Here is a 19,139-nt window from a genome sequence, read left to right on the forward strand (position 1 = left end):
ACACATTAGTGGCGTCCTGGGAATGGTCCATCCTGGGCATGTTCCTTCAAGCCCATCTGTGCCTTTCGGGAACCTGATGGTGGTTGCCACAGGTGGCCTAGTTGCAGAAGCAGTGGATTACATAAACTTCCTAGTCAATCATCAGAAACACTGAGTAGCTGACTTTACCTAAAGGAGAGGCCCTGAGGGATGTTTGCTAAGAATATTTGTCTGTAGAACATTGGGAATCTCAGCTGAAGCTGCATCTGCTCCATGCTGCTCAGCCTTCTCCTAGTTTTCTGTCCCTTAAAGTTCCATCTTGCGTAGACCACAGCCAAGCTGTTGCTTGATTATTCTAGATCATTATGAAGGCTCAGACTGATCCCCTGTGGAGTTTCTGAGCACCGTTAGCAACCCAACTCCTGCATCTATACCTGGTCATGGTGATGTAGGGCAACATCCTTTCTGTAAACATGAGAGAGCTGAAAATGTTTTCAAGCAATAGGTGAACAAGGGACTGAAAAAAATGGACCCTAAAAGTTCAAAGAAAAGGAAATAAATAAGTGAAGCATGTCAAAAGCTTGTTTCAATGGTTACAGTACATTTTTCTCTGTGGAACTGGTGCAGTTTTGGGTTCTCCAATGGAATGTTAGCACATGTTTGCTCTGCAAGAGTTTTATGCCCTTGGTGTGATTTTGGCATCACAGTTAACATGCGCTTCCCAGGCACACCCCTCAGACCCCAGCTTCCACCCCAAAGGGGATGGCCTCGGTATGTTTGGACCACTAGGTGGCAATGTTGTCTAGTTAGGTACCTTGGTAAGGCTAACAACTCAAAGAAATTTATCTTTTTTTTAACTTAAACTATTGTTTATTGGAGAAGTAAAACCATAGAGGAATATTAAATCACTGTTAAATAGCAGATGACATTCTAGTTTGAAGTAGAACTGTGCAAGATGTGTTTCAAGATGGCCGTGTAGGAATAGTCTGAACTCTCCTGCTCCCACGGAAACAGCAAATCCACAGCTGCATAAGGAACAATTTCGTCGAAAACAGAGCACAAAACTAGCTGAACAGTTCCTTCATAAGAAAGGATAAAAGGCCCACATCAAGAAGGTAGATGAGGCAGAGATATGGTCTCTCCAAAAACCACGCTGCTGGTGTGGCAGCCCACACCTGAAAGCCCAAGGAGCATATGGAGCATCTTCCTGAAGAGTGAAGGGGTTCATATTCAGCACCAGGACCCCAGTTCTTGAGACCTCAGCTGAGAGGCAAGCCCCTCAAACATCTGACTTTGAAAGTCAAAAGGGCTTGCTTCCAGAAAACTCAAATGGCTGTAGGGAACAGAAATGCCACTCTTAAAGGGCTCAACTGCAGACCTAGACCCCGGGACTGAGTGTTCACGCAGTAGTTTGGAAAGTGCCTAGAACACACGTGCAGGAGATTTATTAGCTAATCCTAAAGTGTCTGCTGAAGGCACAGAAGCTGGGCTGGGGGTGGGGCCTCTCCAGGGACTGAGTGGCCTGTAGGTGCCATTTTTGTGCTCCTGTTAGCTCGTGTTGACGGGCACACCCCACTCAGTAGGCAGTTGTCCACTGCCCTATTAAAGTCACTATTAAAGTCAATAATGCCCTATTAAAGTCATGATTGTCTGGCTCTGGTGGCCAGGGGAGCTGGTGTTTCTGGGCCCCATGGGACTAAAACAATCCGGGAGCCAGTTCTTGCCAGGCCACGATCCCTAAGGCATGGCACAGCACAGGCTGGAACACACTCCAGATCTTCCTGTGGAAAATATCCATCTACTTGTCTAGAGCTTCAACCCGAAGGGCAGGCTTCAGTTTACTACACATCTATGGACTAAAGAGGGATTCCTTCTTTGTGTTATTCCTTGGCTGTGCTAGAGCTCATTAGTACTTCCCAGTGAAGAGCTTATAGATCATCTAAAGCCCTGATTTTTGCAACTGTCACCAGAGGGATACTGCCAAATTGCCTGGTCTAGAGGTCAGCAGAGTTTACAGCTGAAGTCTTAGAGGATGATGTGTATTTTCACACTTTTAAAGCTTCTGCCTGAGGATCTGACTTCCAATCAGCCTGAAACTAGGTGCTGAGATCCTCCCTTAGGAACATTGACACTTGGCACACTTAACAAATTAGATCTATCAAGAGAAAATCAAGACCCAGGGCAAGGTTGAGCAATAAGTTTCATCCCCAACACAAGGTCTCTCCATCAGGACCGAAAGAGGTAGCTGTTTTGACTAATGCATAGAAACAAATAGAATCAGGCAGAATGAAGAAACAGAGGAATATGTTCCAAATAAAAGAATAAGAAAAACACCTGGTGGGGGAACCCTTAATGAAGTAAAAATAGTAATTGATTAGGTGAGGAGTTCAAAGGAATGTCATAAAGATGCTCACCAAACTCAGAAAGGAATGGATGAACACAGTGAGTATTTCAACAAAGAGATGAAAATATAAGACGTCACGTGGCTGAAGAATGCAATAACCGAACTGGAAAATACTCTGGAGGAATTCAGTGGTGACCAGCTGAAGCAGGAGAAAGAATCAGGGATCGGGAGACAGGGCGGTGGAGCTCACTCAAAGGGAGCAGCAGAAGGAAAAAGAATGCCAGAAAGTGAGGACAGCTTCCAAGGGACGACTTCAAGCAAAATAACACTTGCACCACAGAGTCCAGAAGGAAAAGGAAACGAAAAGGGGGCAGAAGAAAGCTTATATGAAGAAATAATGGCTCAAAGCTTTACTAAGCTGGGGCAGGAAATAGACATCCAGATTCAGATCCAGAGAATTCCAAAACGATGAATCCCAAAAGAGTCACACCACGACATGTTATAATTAGAATGTCATAACTTAAAGAGAGAATCTTAAAAGCAGCAAGCATAAAACAACTTGCTCTGCACAGGGACAGCCCCATAAGACTATCAGATTTTTCCATAGCTTTTTAGGTCAGAAGAGAGTGGCACGATATAGTCAAAGTGCTGTAAGAGAAAAACTTCCAAACAAGAATAATCTACCCAGAAAGACTGTCATTCGGAATCAAAGGAAAGATAGTTTCCAGACACGCAAAAGCTAAAGTTCATACCACTGAAATGGTCTTACAGGAATTGTAAAGGGACTTCTAAGACTATTAATTAGTAATAAAATTATATGAAAGTAAAAATTCTATCAGTAAAGGTAAATATATAGTAAAGGTATTTCTTAGTGATTTATAAAGCTTATATGAAGGTTAAAAGATAAAAGTGGTAAAAAAAAAAAAGCTATAACTGTAATAATTAAGGGATACACAAAACAAAAATTTATAAATTGTGACATCAAAAAAAGAGTACATGAGGGGTAGTAAAAATAGAGTTTTAGAATGTGCTCAAACCTGACTTGTTATCAACTGAAATAGACTGTTCTATATCTAGGCTGTCATACGTGAACCTCATGCTAACCACAGAGCAAAAGCCAAGCAAAAGCCTGTAGTAGATACAGAACAGGTAATGAATGAGAAAGGAATTTAATCATGAAGAAACCACTAAAGCACAAGGAAAGAGAACAGGAGAAGAAAAACAACCACAAAACAGTTCACAAAATAGCATTAGGTGCATAACTATGGAAAATTACTTTGTCCATGGACTAAATCTTCCCATCAAAAGACATGAAATGGCTGAATGGATAAATAAATAAGACCTAATCTTCATACTACCTACAAGAGAGACTCATGTTAAACGTAATGACACACGCATACTTAAAGCGAGGGAATGGAAACGATGCTTCATACAAATGGAAACAGAAAGCTCGGATAGCTGTGCTTATATCAGACAAAGTGGACTTTAAAACAAAGATAACAAGAGACAGAGCCAGGCGTTACATAATGAGAAAGGGACAAATCCAGCAGGAACATAGCATTTGTATTAATAGATATTTATGCACCCAACGTTCAGTTCAGCTCAGTCGCTCAGTCGTGTCCGACTCTGCGACCCCATGAATCACAGCACGCCAGGCCTCCCTGTCCATCACCAGCTCCCGGAGTTCACTCAAACTCATGTCCATCGAGTCGGTGATGCCATCCAGCCATCTCATTCTCTGTCATCCCTGTCTCCTCCCACCCCCAACCTTTCCCAGCATCAGAGTCTTCCAGTGAGTCAACTTGACGCATGAGGTGGCCAAAGTATTGGAGTTTAAGCTTCAGCATCAGTCCTTCCAATGAACACCCAGGACTGATCTCCTTTAGAATGGACTGGTTGGATCTCCTTGCAGTCCAAGGGACTCTCAAGAGTCTTCTCCAGCACCACAGTTCAAAAGCATCAATTCTTCGGCAATCAGCTTTCTTCACAGTCCAACTCTCACATCCATACATGACCACGGGAAAAACCATAGCCTTGACTAGACGGACCTTGGTTGGCAAAGTAATGTCTCTGCTTTTTAATATGCTATCTAGGCTGGTCATAACTTTCCTTCCAAGGAGTAAGCATCTTTTAATTTCATGGCTGCAATCAGCATCTGCACTCAACATAGGAGCACATAAATATATCAAACAAATATTAACAGACCTAAAGGGAGAAGTAGGAAGCAATGCGATGATACTAAGGGACATTATTATTTCACTTACATCAATGGATAGATCACTCAGAAAGAAAGTCAAGAAGGAAGAATTGGCCTTAACACGTTACACCAGATGCAATGAACACATGTATACAGAGCAGTCTATCCAAAAGTAGCAGAGTGCACGTTCTTCTCAAGGGCACGCGGAATATTCTCCAGGACAGATCATATGTTAGGACACACAGCAAGTCTCAATAAGGTAAAGGAGACTGACGTCAAAGGAAGCATTTTTTTCCCGAACCCATGGTATGAAACTAGAAATCAGATACAATAAGAAGAAAACTGGAAAAATCTTAAATGTGTGGAGATTAAACAACATGCTACTGAACAATAAATCAGTCAGTGAAACAAAGGAGAAATCAAAAAATGCCTTGAAACAAATGAAAATACAGCACACCAAAATCTATTGAATGCAACAAAAATAGTTCTGAAAGGGGAGGAAATTCATAGTGATAGGAGGCCTCCTCTAAGAACAGAAAAATCTCAAATAATCAAATAAACAGCCTAACTTTTCACCCCCAAAATACTAGAAAAAGGATAAACAAAACCTTATTTTAGAAAAAGGCAGAAGAACATTAGAGAAGAAATAAATGAAATAGAGACTAAAAAGAAAGTGGAAAAGATCAGTGAATCTAAGACCCGGTTCTTTGAAAAGATGAAATTGTCAAACCATTAGCTAGATTCACTAAGGAAATAAAAAAGGAAAGCAGAGCTCAAATGTTATCAGAAATGAAACAGTAGAAGACACAGCTGATGCCAAAGAAATGCAAAGATTCAGAAGAAACTGCTGTGAACAATTATAAGCCAACAAACTGGCCAACCTAGAAGAAATGGATAAATTTCTGGAAACATAAAATCTTCCAAGACTGAATTGTAAAGAAATAGAAAGCCTGAATAGATAACTTAATAGTAAGGAGATTGAATCAGAAATCAAAAACTATCCAACAAACAGAAGTCCAGGACCAAGTGGCTTCATTGGTGAATTCTACCAGGCACTCAAAGAAGATTAAATATGTATTCTTCTCAAACTCTTCTCAAAAATCAAACTCATTTTATGAGACTGTCATTACCCTGATACCAACACAAACAAGGGTACCACACACATACACAAAAAAATTATAGACCAATATTCCTTATAAACATAGATGTAAAAATCCTCAACAAAATATCAGCAAGACAAATTCAACAAAACATTACAAGAATACACATGACCAAGTGGAATTTATTTCAGGGATGTAAGAAGGATTCAGCATCTAAAAACAATCACTATGATACACCACATTAACAAAAGGAAATGTAAATCACACGATCATCATAATAGATGCAGAAAAAGCATTTGAAAAAAGCTAACATTCATTAAGCTTAAGAAATACCTCTAACAGAGTGGGTAGAGAGGAAATGTACCTCAACCTAATAAAGGCCATATACGATAATCCCACAGCTACCATCACAGTATATTCACTGAAAGCTTTTTGTCTATATGATAATCCCACAGCTACCATCACAGTATATTCACCGAAAGCTTTTTGTCTAAGATCAGGAACAAGACAAAAAAGCCCGTTTTAACCACTATGTTTTAACATAACGCTTGAAGTCCTAGCCAGAGCAATTAGGCAAGACATGGTAGTAAAAGTCATCCAAACTGGAAATGAAGAACTAAAGTTAAAAATCTAAAAGAGCCTACCAAAAAAGTATCAGAACTAGTAGTGAATTTGGGAAATTGTGGGGGCACAAAATCAATTTACAAAAATCTGATGTATTTTTATGTGCTAACAACGAACTATCAAAAGGAGAAATTAAGAAAACAATTCCCCTTACAATTGCAAAAAAGCAGAATAAAGTATCAAGGAATAAACTTAACCAAGAGATAAAAGACCTGTAGAATGAAATCTTTGGGACATTGATGAAAGAACTGAAGAAGACACAAATAGATCAAAAGACATTCTACACTCAAGGACCAGAAGATTCAATATTGTTTAAATGTTTATATTATCTAATCAGTCTACAGATTCAGTGCAACCTCTACCAAAGTCTCAAGGGCCTTTTTCACAGAAATGAACATATATTAATCATATGGGCATTAAAACAGACACATAGATTAATGGAACAAAACTGAGAGCCCAGAAGTAAACACACACATATATGATCAACTAATTTTCAATAAAGAGGGCAAGAATATTCAATGGAGAAATGACAATATTTTCAATAAATGGTATTAGGAAAATGGGACAGCTACATGCAAAAGAATAAAAATAGGCTACTATCTTATCCCTTGTACAAAAATTATCTGAAGTTGATTAAAGACTTGAATGTAAGACCTAAAACCATACAGCTCCTAGGGAAAAACCATGGACAATAAACTCTTTGACTTCAGTCTTGGTGAGGATTTTTTGGATCAGGCACCAAAGGCAAGGGCAACAAAGGCAACAGTCAATGAGTAGGACTACATCAAACCAAAAAATTTCTGCACAGTGAAGGAAACCATCAAAAAAATAAAAATAAAAAGGCAATCTAATCAATGGGAGAAGATATTTGCAAATCATATTTTCGATAGGAGGTTAATATTCCAAAATATACAGAGAATCCATTACAACTCAATAATAGAAAAAAAATCTAATTAAATCTAATTAACAGGATATGAACAGACATTTTTTCAAAGACATACAGATGACCGACATCACTAATTGTTGGGGAAATGCAAATGAAAACCGCACTTGTTAAAATGGCTATTATCAAAAAGACAAGATTAGCAAGTGTTGATGAGGAGGTGGAGAAAAGGGAACCTCACACACTGTTGGTGGGAATGTAAATCAGTGCAGCCACTGTGGAGAATAGTACGGAGGCGCTTCAAAAAACTAAATTAAAATAGAGCCGCTGTGAGACACAGCAATTCCACTTCCTGACCCTCGTGTGCATGCGTGCTCAGCCGTCTTGTGTGACTCATTATGATCCCATGGACTGTAGCCTGCCAGACCCCTCTGTCCATGGAATCGTCCAACAGGACTACTGGAGTGGGTTGCCATGCCCTCCTCCAGGGGATCTTTCCAACCCAGGGATTGAAACCACGTCTCCTGAGTCTCCTGCATTGGCAGGCAAATTCTTTACCACTGAGCCACTGAGAAAACATCCTGTTACATATCTGAAGAAGTAGAAGGACTAATTCAGAAAGGTGTATGTGCCTCTGTGTCCATTGCAGCATTATTTACAATATCCAAGATACAGAAGTAACCTAAGTTTCTGTGGATAGATGAATGGATATAAAAAGGTATTGCCTTTATACCTATGGGTTCCACATCTGCAATTTCAACCAACTGTGGATCAAAAACATTTGAGAAAAAAATTTTTTAGAAATTTCCATGAAGCAGAATTTGAATTTGTCGAACACCACCAACCATTTACATCACATTTATGTTGTATTTACTGTGACTAGTCTTTACATGGCATTTCCATTGTATTAGGTATAGTACTTGATCTAGAGATGATTTAAAGTCTATGGGAGCATATGTGTAGGTTATACACAAATACTATGCCATTTTTTATGAAATATGAGAATCCACAGATTTTAGTATCCCGGAGGTTCTGAAACCAATCAATCCCTTACAGATACCGAGTGAAGTGAAACTCGCTCAGTCGTGTCCGACTCTTTGTGACTCCATGGACTGTATAGTCCGTGGAATTCTCCAGGCCAGAATACTGGAGTGGGGAGCCTTTCCCTTCTCCAGGGGATCTTTCCAACCCAGGGACTGAACCCAGGTCTCCCGCATTGCAAGCAGATTCATTTCCAGCTGAGCCACAAGGGAAGCCCAAGAATACTGGAGTGGTTAGCCTATCCCTTCTCCAGGGATACCAAGGGGAAACCATATATACAGTAGAATACTATTCACCCATTAAAAAAGGGTGAAATATTGCTATTTGCAAAAACATGGATGGACCTTGAGGGTACTGCACTATGGAAAACCAAGCCAATAGTGAACAGATTGGTGGTTGCCATAGACAAGTGGTCCCAACCTCTTTGGTACCTGGGACTAGTTTCCTGGAAGAAGACTTTCCATGGATGGGCAGGGGGACAGTGCGGGTGGTAATGTGAGCCACGTGGAGCGGCATTTGGAGCTTTGCTCACTCAGCCGGCGCTTACCTCCTGCTGTGTGGTCTGGTTCCTAACACGCTGCAGACAGGGAACAGCCCAGGGCTCAGGGCTGCGGACCCCTGCTTGAGAATGTGGGTGTTGGGAGGTGGGCAAGATATGTGAACAGGGCCATAGGGTGCACACTGTCAGTTATAAAATTAACAAGTCACGGGGATGAAATGCGTAGCACGGTGACTGCAGTCAATAATGCTCTACTGTATATTTGAAAGGTGCTGAGAGAGTACATCTTAAAATGTCTCATCACAAGGAAAAAAAAATTATGGGACTTTGTACCAAGGATTAATGGTCACTAGACCTACTGTGATCATTTCACAGTATATACAAATAGCAATCATTATATTGTAGTCCTGAAACTAACACAATGTTATATGTCAATTTTACCTCAATTGAAAAAAAGAAAAAAATGAAAATTGTAGACAAATGGGGTGTGTCCATATGCCAGTCCATTTGTTTTATATCCTTTTACTTTGCTAATCTTTGATGCTTTCTGCCACCCACCCAAGAAAAATGTAAATAAGGGCTCTAAAAAGGCTCCTCACAATCATGTCAAGGTGCTCATGAACTTGGGCAATCATTTAACATATCTAAATTTGAGTGAACTCCCGGAGTTGGTGATGGACAGGGAGGCCTGGCGTGCTGTGATTCATGGGGTCACAAAGAGTCGGACACGACTGAGTGACTGAACTGAACTTAACTGAACTGAAGCCTGAGTATCTGCTTAATGAATATTTATTACAGTTATTTTTCAGCTGTGTTATAGAGACAGGGCTGTACCTTGAACTTTATTTCCCTCTCTTCCTGATTCTTAGATATTGGGCATCTCTAGGCTTGGAAGCCATTTCAGCTCCTCCATGCTCATGGATAGATGGTGTCTTGTTTATGCTCAGGAAAACTGAAACTTGTGAGAAAGATATGTTATTTTTTTCTCTTTTTCCAAGGCTGCTTTCCTCTACTAAACTCATGGAGTCCGGCTTACCCCTCTGATAGCTGTCCTTAAACTTTCTGCTGTTCTTTCTTACCACCAGTTCTACTGTGTTCCAGACAGCCAGAGTTTTTTCTAGGTAAACAATACCTGTCTCTTACTAGTTGCATGACAGAAGAGTGGAAACCCACTCCTGTTTTTATGCAGTTTAGCTCCCACAAAGATGACTTTATAGCTTGGTATATGTCCTGCTGAAGCGAGCACAGACTTTATAATTTGGGATTCGCCAACAGTTTTAGTGTGACTCCTGCCTGGAATCCCTAGTTGACTGATTTATTTTTATAAGCACTAAAAATATCTCTGTTCTTTCCCTACTGTTATACTCCTGCTCTTTCTTCTTTTAAATGAGCTTAAACTCATCTATATTTTATAATAAAATATCTGGAAAATAGTTCAACATTTCTTAAAGTACATTCCCCCAAAACCTTTATTCTAAATATTTCACACAGATGGCCTAAAAATGATCATTGAGAACTAAGTCAAAATACAAGGAATAAAAAATGTGTTGCCTCTAATAGTATATTTTTATAATATTAAGGCAGTGTTTATATTGTTTAATACTAAATAAAGTGGTATGTGAGCTTCCCCGGTGGCTCAGCAGTAAAGAATCTGCCTGCAGTGCAGGAGACCTGGATTCCATCTCTGGGTTAGGAAGATCCCCTGAGTAGGGCATGGCAACCCACTCCAGTATCCTGGCCCATGGCAAACCAATCCAGTATTCCGGCCCAGAGAATTACATGGAAAGAGGTGCCTGGCAGGCTACAGTCCATGGGGTCCAAAGAGTCGGACACAGCCGAAGTGACTGAGCATGCACGCACATAAAGTGGTGTGTGCAATAAATCTCATAAGTATATTTCACATGTTGTTTATATTCTATTTATAGATCAGTTGTTAAATTGGCATCTTATAATCAATGGGTCAGAATTGTTAAAAAAAGTAGTTCAGCAAGAGATTTGGGAAGGAAAGATTTTCATGTAGCAAAAAAAAGATGTTTTTAAAAAATTTTTTTATTTGTACCACTATATACACATGTTTTTCTGGAACTCTCTTGCTTTCTCCATGATCCAGCGGATGGTGGCAATTTGATCTCTTGTTCCTCTGCCTTTTCTAAAACCTGCTTGAACATCTGGAAGTTCACGGTTCACATATTGCTGAAGCCTGGCTTGGAGAATTTTGAGCATGACTTTACTAGTGTGTGAGATGAGTGTAATTGTGGGGTAGTTTGAGCATTCTTTGGCATTGCCTTTCTTTGCCAAAGCCTTTGACTGTGTGGATCACAATAAACTGTGGAACATTCTGAAAGAGATGGGAATACCAAACCACCTGACCTGCCTCTTGAGAAACCTGTATGCAGGTCAGGAAGCAACAGTTAGAACTGGACATGGAACAACAGACTGGTTCCAAATAGGAAAAGGAGTACGTCAAGGCTGTATATTGTCACCCTGCTTATTTAACGTATATGCAGAGTACATCATGAGGAACGCTGGGCTGGAAGAAGCACAAGCTGGAATCAAGATTGCTGGGAGAAATATCAATAACCTCAGATATGCAGATGACACCACCCTTATGGCAGAAAGTGAAGAGGAACTCAAAAGCCTCTGGACGAAAGTGAAAGAGGAGAGTGAAAAAGTTGGCTTGAAGCTCAACATTCAGAAAACAAAGATCATGGCATCTGGTCCCATCACTTCATGGCCAATAGATGGGGAAACAGTGGAGACAGTGTCAGACTTTATTTTGGGGGCTCCAAAATCACTGCAGATGCTGATTGCAGCCAGGAAATTAAAAGACGCTTGCTCCTTGGAAGGAAAGTTATGACCAACATAGATAGCATATTAAAAAGCAGAGACATTACTTTGCCAACCAAGGTCTGTCTAGTCAAGACTATGGTTTTTCCCGTGGTCATGTATGGATGTGAGAGTTGGACTGTGAAGAAAGCTGATCGCCGAAGAATTGATGCTTTTGAACTGTGATGCTGGAGAAGACTCTTGAGAGTCCCTTGGACTGCAAGGAGATCCAACCAGTCCATTCTAAAGGAGATCAGTCCTGGGTGTTCATTGGAAGGACTGATGCTAAAGCTGAAACTCCAATACTTTGGCCACCTCATGCAACAAGTTGACTCACTGGAAAAGAGTCTGATGCTGGGAGGGATTGGGGGCCGGAGGAGAAGGGGACAACAGAGAATGAGATGGCTGGATGGCATCACCAACTCGATGGACATGAGTTTGAGTGAACTCCGGGAGTTGGTGATGGACAGGGAGGCCTGGCGTGCTGTGATTCATGGCATTGCAAAGAGTCGGACACAACTGAGCGACTGAACTGTACTGATGAGATTATTTGCTAAATGGGCAAAAATTAAATGTTCCATGAAAAATACATATCAATATATAATCAAAATGAAAGTTGGGAGGTAATATATCTCTTTTGGAGATTCACAGTGCACTTTAGCATTATAAATTCCCTGAGAAATTCAGTGTAAAAAATCTGTTTAACTGTTATTAATCCATCATCTCCTAAAATTATTTTTACCTCTCAGCTAATTCTTCTCTGACCACTCAGTAACCATCTTTTGGGAAATCTGACTTAAAAATATTCTTCCCTGATAGAGTCACCATAAACAAAGTATTTGAGTGTGATTATGCTTGTCAGAATATAAATATGAATGAGGAGCATGAATCTCTCCTATCTATTCTCTTCCTCTTCAAATAAATTGTTTGTAAGACCCCCTTATGGCAGAAAGTGAAGAAGAACTAAAGGGCCTCTTGATGAAAGTGAAAAAGGAGAGTGAAAAATTTGGCTTAAAACTCAACATTCAGAAAACTAAGATCATGGCATCTGGTCCCATCACTTCGTGGCAAGTAGATGGGAAAACAGTGGAAACAGTGTCAGACTTTATTTTTGGGGGCTCCAAAATCACTGCAGATGCTGATTGCAGCCAGGAAATTAAAAGATGCTTACTCCTTGGAAGGAAAGTTATGACCAACCTAGATAGCATATTAAAAAGCAGAGACGTTACTTTGCCAACAAAGGTCCGTCTAGTCAAGGCTGTGGTTTTTCCAGTAGTCATGTATAGATGTGAGAGTTGGACTATAAAGAAGGCTAAGTGCTGAAGAATTGATGCTTTTGAACTGTGGTGCTGGAGAAGACTCTTGAGAGTCCCTTGGACTGCAAGGAGATCCAACCAGTCCATCCTAAAGATTAGTCTTGGGTATTCATTGGAAGGACTGATGCTAAAGCTGAAACTCCAATACTTTGGCCACCTGATGTGAAGAGCTGACTCATTTGAAAAGACCCTGATGCTGGGAAAGATTGAGGGCAAGAGGAGAAGGGGATGACAGACGATGAGATGGTTGTATGATATCAATGGACATGAGTTTGGGTGGACTCTGGGAGTTGGTGCTGGACAGGGAGGCCTGGCGTGCTGCAGTTCATGGGGTCACAGAGTTGGACATGACTGAGCGACTGAACTGAACTGAAGACACACTGATTCTTTAGAATCAATAGGGCACAAGGTTTGGGGGTCAGTCACAAAGCGGTTACAAGATTACCTTTAGTTTGAGAACTCTCATGTATAACTTATTTGCTGATATAAAGCCTTACAGAAACTTAAAATGAGAAGTGACCTGCTGATAATGAATCTAGTTCCACCCTTCCTACTTTACAGATGAGTGCCCAAGGTCCCATAACTAACTGGTGGCAGACTCTGGTCTCCTGGTTGTTTAGGTCAAGTTTCCTAAGAGTTTACAATCTTGGCTCCATTTTCCAAAAAATTCCACCCAACTTGTTTTCCTTTATTAATAGCAGTGAAGCAGAAAATGAGAGAAAGAATGCCAGCTTCTTTCTCTTTTTTCCATGAATGCAGAAATTAATAGTTCGAACCTGTGAGATCTTGGGTGTAGAAACTGCAGTATACCCAGAGGCCCAACAATCACTTCCCAGTTTCCTAACAACCCAGAGAACCCAGTTTTGTGCAGGCAGCAATACGCCCAGGCCCAGGAATTAATGACAAGCATTCTAAGCGGCGGCAATTCCCTGTCCCCTAGCCGTTTCAGGAGCAGGGGTGAGCATGTAATCAGTTCTGTCCTGTAGGATGGAAAGAGGTCATTTCTGCGGGCTTCGTAGAAATCCCGTTTCCCCTGAAGAAAAGAAGAGAGACGTGTGAAGGGAAAACAATCCGGTGCCTATTTCTCCCTTTCCCCTGGGGATGTGTGGATGCAAGGATTTGTGTGGGACTACTGCAGTTGACCGTAATTATCAGGAGAGACATAGGAAAGAAGGTGTTGCTGGCAGAGCAGGAAGCTGAAATTTTGCACCTCTAGACTCTTTGCTAGACCATCTAATACAGTTAAGTCCCCGTATATGGGGACTTACATATAAATGATTCCTTCTGAGAGTATTTTCGTTAAGTCCGATTTTTTCATAAATTCAACAAAGTTAACCTAGATACTCAACTAACACAATTGGGTACTTAGTACTACATGTAATAGGTTTATAATACTTGTCACACAGATAATACATTAAAAAACGCAAACAATAGAACATCTCTCGCCTATGTACAGTAGGAAGTACTGCAGGTGGGACACAGGGGTTAGCATCGGGTGAGCAGGCAGGAAGGGTTATGCCCGGAGGAGGGAGAGGGGTTGGGAGACGGTAGAGCTGAAGCCCCATCAGCAACAGGAGACCCCAGCTCATCCCTGCTGCTGTTACACCGCTTCCAGACATCTGGGCTTGAAATAAAGACACTGAACTACTGCATGCTATACAGTATCATACAGTAAAATACACAAAAGCACAGCCGCTTGTAGAGGATGCCTGCACATGACAATGTATGCCAGACATGTGACCTAACTTACGTGATTTGACGTGTGAACACACGTTTGTATCTTTGAAAGTGAGAAACTCGTAGGTTCGAATGTAGGGAATTTACTGTAATGCTTCTATTATTGGAACCACTATTAACTGGAAATTCCATTACTGATAGATCTATCACTCGAAAAATAAAAAATAAATTACTATGCTATTCACCACGACTCCATGTACTGGGCAATATCTGTTTCAAAAAATAGAATGCCCTTTCTTCTGACCTGTCATTTTACCATGAGCCTATCTGGGAAGTGATTTTCACGTGCTTCTTACCTGCAGTTATGACCACAAAGGCTCAGAAGCATAGGCTACACCATAAATCTGTAACTCTGATCAAGCTGATCTCTGTAAGAACCTCAGAAAGCTACAGAAAGGAGACGGTGTGGAACTACTTTCTGTTCACTCCTCATTTAACTGTCATAAAAGGAGCTGAGAGTCCTGTGAGGTAACGAGCAGGCCTACACTCTGTAGTCTCCTCTAGGGCTGAACATCCAGCACTTTTACCCACTACCCACCAGCAAGCTTCCCCAATCATAATGACAATGCCAAACACCCCATGCATATTAGAGTGACTTTTTTTTTTCAATGTTATAGTTTTAACATTATACTCTTGTTGATTTAGGTAGTTCTAGTTCATTGATTCTCAGAGGGGACAGTATCATACATAGCTACTATTTTAGAAATATATGAGTTTGAATTTAATACGTTAGTTATCGCTACCATCATTTGGTATTTGTTTAGTGCTTTAAGATCACAATTTATATATCTTCAAATGATTTTACCCCAAACAAAAGAACAGAATTCCTGTGAATGCAGTATTTCCTGTGAGTATACATCTGTATTTTCATAATTTCTGATCATTTTATTTCTTTCTCCTTTAGTCTGCAGTATTTGTTAGCCAATGCTTCTGTTCACCTACATGTCATCAAATTTTGCTGTCTCAGACTCTATTTCTTCATATCATTTAATTTTAATTATTACCTTGTGACATAATTTAGGCAGGTGTGTTTATATATAAGAAGGAAAGGGGAGAAAGAATAAGCAAGTTTTCTAAGATCTAGCTAATTACTGACCAAGCTAGAACTAAAACTCACTGGTAAATTGGAAAAAACAGTAGCATCACTATGAGGATTTAGTTAGTTAATTATGTCAAGAAATAAAATCATTCACACTTCAATCAGTAGTGATGAGTACTACCAAGCCCGTCCTTCCTTGGTTTATTTTAATATCCATTGTTTTCAGAAAATCAGCACTCTTTAATACATACTGAAAATCCAGTTGATCATAAGAACAAAATAGCCCAGAATATTCTACATCCTTAGCTTTCAGGAGCACAGGTGCCTGGGAAATCATTTACCACTGAAAGGTATCAGCTCCTCCTAGAGACTTGGCTCACCACCCTTTAGAAGAACTAAGAGCAGATCTCAAATGCTGTCACCCTACGTCTACCTACATCAAGCATCTTTAAGCTGCAGTGCTGTGGCCTGACATGAATTGAATGATTCCCCAACAACATTGGAGGCAATGACTCCCCTGTCTTTTCCCAATCTTTCGTCAGCCCTTCTAAGAACAAGGAGTTGAGATGATCTGCATTTCAGCTCCTCTTCCTTTCTTCTGCCCAGCTCTTATGAGGCCTGAGAGTGGAAGCTGGACTTCCAGTGGTACAGTCGGGAAGCACGAACTCAGCTAAAGGCTTAATCACCAGCTTTAGAGGAACAAGCTTGTCTATTCAACAGCTTCAGAGTTTTATTGGATCTGTGTTCAAATTCTAATAGTATTTCTAAATACATGTTTGCTTTGTAAAACTTCTCCCCAACCTCCTCTTCATGTCCTGAATCTTTATCAGTTCAGTTCAGTTCAGTTCAGTCGCTCAGTCGTGTCCAACTCTTTGCGACCCCATGAATCACAGCACGCCAGGCCTCCCTGTCCATCACCAACTCCCGGAGTTCACTCAAACTCATGTCCATCGAGTTGGTGATGCCATCCAGCCATTTCATTCTCTGTCGTCCCCTTCTCCTCCTGCCCCCAATCCCTCCCAGCATCAGACTCTTTTCCAGTGAGTCAACTCGTTGCATGAGGTGGCCAAAGTATTGGAGTTTCAGCTTTAGCATCAGTCCTTCCAATGAACACCCAGGATTGATCTCCTCTAGAATGGACTGGTTGGATCTCCTTGCAGTCCAAGGGACTCTCAAGAGTCTTCTCCAGCATCACAGTTCAAAAGCATCAATTCTTCGGCGCTCAGCTTTCTTCACAGTCCTACTCTCACATCCATACATGACCACCGGAAAAACCATAGCCTTGACTAGATGGACCTTGGTTGGCAAAGTAATGTCTCTGCTTTTTAATATGCTATCTAGGCTGGTCATAACTTTCCTTCCAAGGAGTAAGTGTCTTTTAATTTCATGGCTGCAATCAGCATCTGCAGTGATTTTGGAGCCCCAAAAAATAAAGTCTGACACTGTTTCCACTGTTTCCCCATCTATTTGCCATGAAGTGATGGGACCAGATGACATGATCTTCATTTTCTGAATGTTGAACTTCAAGCCAACCTTTTCATTCTCCTCTTTCACTTTCATCAAGAGGCCTTTGAGTTCCTCTTCACTTTCTGCCATAAATACGCCTTTTTCCATTTCATGTGGAACCAAGGAATAATGTTCTCATCCCATTCAACTCCAATTCACTCCTCTCCAGTAGAAACTGAAGCCTCAACAGATTTAATTGTTTCAGGATTCTTGAGTGCCTTTTTCTGTTCAGTTCAGTTCAGTTGCTCAGTCGTGTCTGACTCTTTGTGACCCCATGGACTGCAGCACGCCAGGCCTCCCTGTCCATCACCAGCTCCCAGAGTTTGCTCAGACTCATGTCCATCGAGTCGGTGATGCCACCCAGCCATCTCATCCTCTGTTGTCCCCTTCTCCTCCCGCCTTCAATCTTTCCCAGCATCAGAGTCTTTTCCAATGAGTCAACTCTTCCCATCAGGTGGCCAAAGTATTGGAGTCTGTTCTGTTAGGGCAAAATAAATCTCAGTGGAGTTTGAAAGTATGTAGACATTTTATTGACATTTCATTGAACACCTAACCTCAGCTTATATTAGTTTTCCTGAAAAGTGCAAAGACGTTGTTTCCCCCCTTAATTAAATGACTTAAAATTGAAGATATAGACTTTGATAGTGGAGGGAAAGACTTTGAAGAGTAAATAAAGTTGAAATTTCATGGTGATGGTGGAATTGCAGTAAATTCTGCCACTGAATGCCCTGGGCATCCTGGTGCTCCCAGACTGCACATGAGAAGCGTTGGCTAGCTAGCACCTCTCTGTCGCCTAGCGTCTGAGTCCTTCCCTCCGATCCTCCTCCCTCTGTTGGTCCCCGTCATCCCGTCAATTTCTTTCTGCCTTTTAAATATCGGGCGGCCACGGAAGTCCACACAGCCCTATGTCCCCAGTCTGCACAGCTTTAGCCCCACAACCCAAAGCCATAAGTATGCTGAATTACTCCATTTGGCCACATTCACACTGATATTGAATGGACTCACAGGGTCTCTTACTAAGAGCAACTCAAGACGACATTCATAGCAGGGTTCAGATTTCACCCTTGTCTCATGAAGACATTTTAACCCACTACCAGAGCATTCCCAGTGCCTACATTCACAGGTAACATATTTGGAATATTAGATAAATGAAATGTATTGCACTGAAATTTAATCATTGACTAGAAATGAATCCTGAGAAGGCAATGGAAAGCCACTCCAGTACTCTTGCCTAGAAAATCCCATGGACGGAGGAGCCTGGTGGGCTGCAGTCCACGGGGTCGCGAAGAGTCGGACACGACTGAGCGTCTTCACTTTCACTTTTCAGTTTCATGCATTGGAGAAGGAAATGGCAACCCACTCCAGTGTTCTTGCCTGGAGAATCCCAGGGACGGGGCAGCCTGGTGGGCTGCCGTCTATAGGGTCACACAGAGTTGGACACGACTGAAGTAACTTAGCAGCAGAAATGAATCAGTGCCCATTTGGCTACTTCCAGCTATTTCCTGCTGAATAAGTCTAAGCCTGAGAACACGGCAATAATTAAACCAAAAAGAGAAAATTACCCTGCTCCTTCATATTCCCAGAGAAATGTACCATATACTGTGTCTTATCTTAAAAGTGGAGAGATTTTTATATGTCAGAATGCTTTGGGCAGAGGGGGGAAGACGATGTCTTGAAAAGTAAGGTACTACTTTTTCAGTTTCATCATTGTTATTCTGTTCAGTTCAGTTCAATCGCTCAGTCGTGTCCGACTGTCTGCGACCCCATGAATCACAGCATGCCAGGCCTCCCTGTCCATCACCAACTCCCGGAGTTCACCCAAACTCATGTCCATCGAGTTGGTGATGCCATCCAGCCATCTCATTCTCTGTCATCCCCGTCTCCTCCACCCCCAATCCCTCCCAGCATCAGACTCTTTTCCAGTGAGTCAACTCGTCACATGAGGTGGCCAGAGTATTGGAATTTCAGCTTCGGCATCAGTCCTTCCAATGAACACCCAGGATTGATCTCCTCTAGAATGGACTGGTTGGATCTCCTTGCAGTCCAAG

General features: G+C 41.3%; 1 protein-coding gene across 1 annotated transcript in view; it reads left to right on the top strand.

Annotated features, from left to right (window-relative positions):
* The window catches only part of KCNH8 (potassium voltage-gated channel subfamily H member 8), a 495,092-nt gene that overhangs the window by 277,948 nt on the left and 198,005 nt on the right, over positions 1-19,139 (top strand). The gene's annotated exons all lie outside the window — the stretch shown is intronic.

The sequence above is a fragment of the Moschus berezovskii genome, chromosome 1 (genome assembly GCF_049115385.1).
Source record: "Moschus berezovskii isolate FMDL1 chromosome 1, NW_MosBer_1.0, whole genome shotgun sequence".
Classification (NCBI taxonomy): Eukaryota; Metazoa; Chordata; class Mammalia; order Artiodactyla; family Moschidae; genus Moschus; species Moschus berezovskii.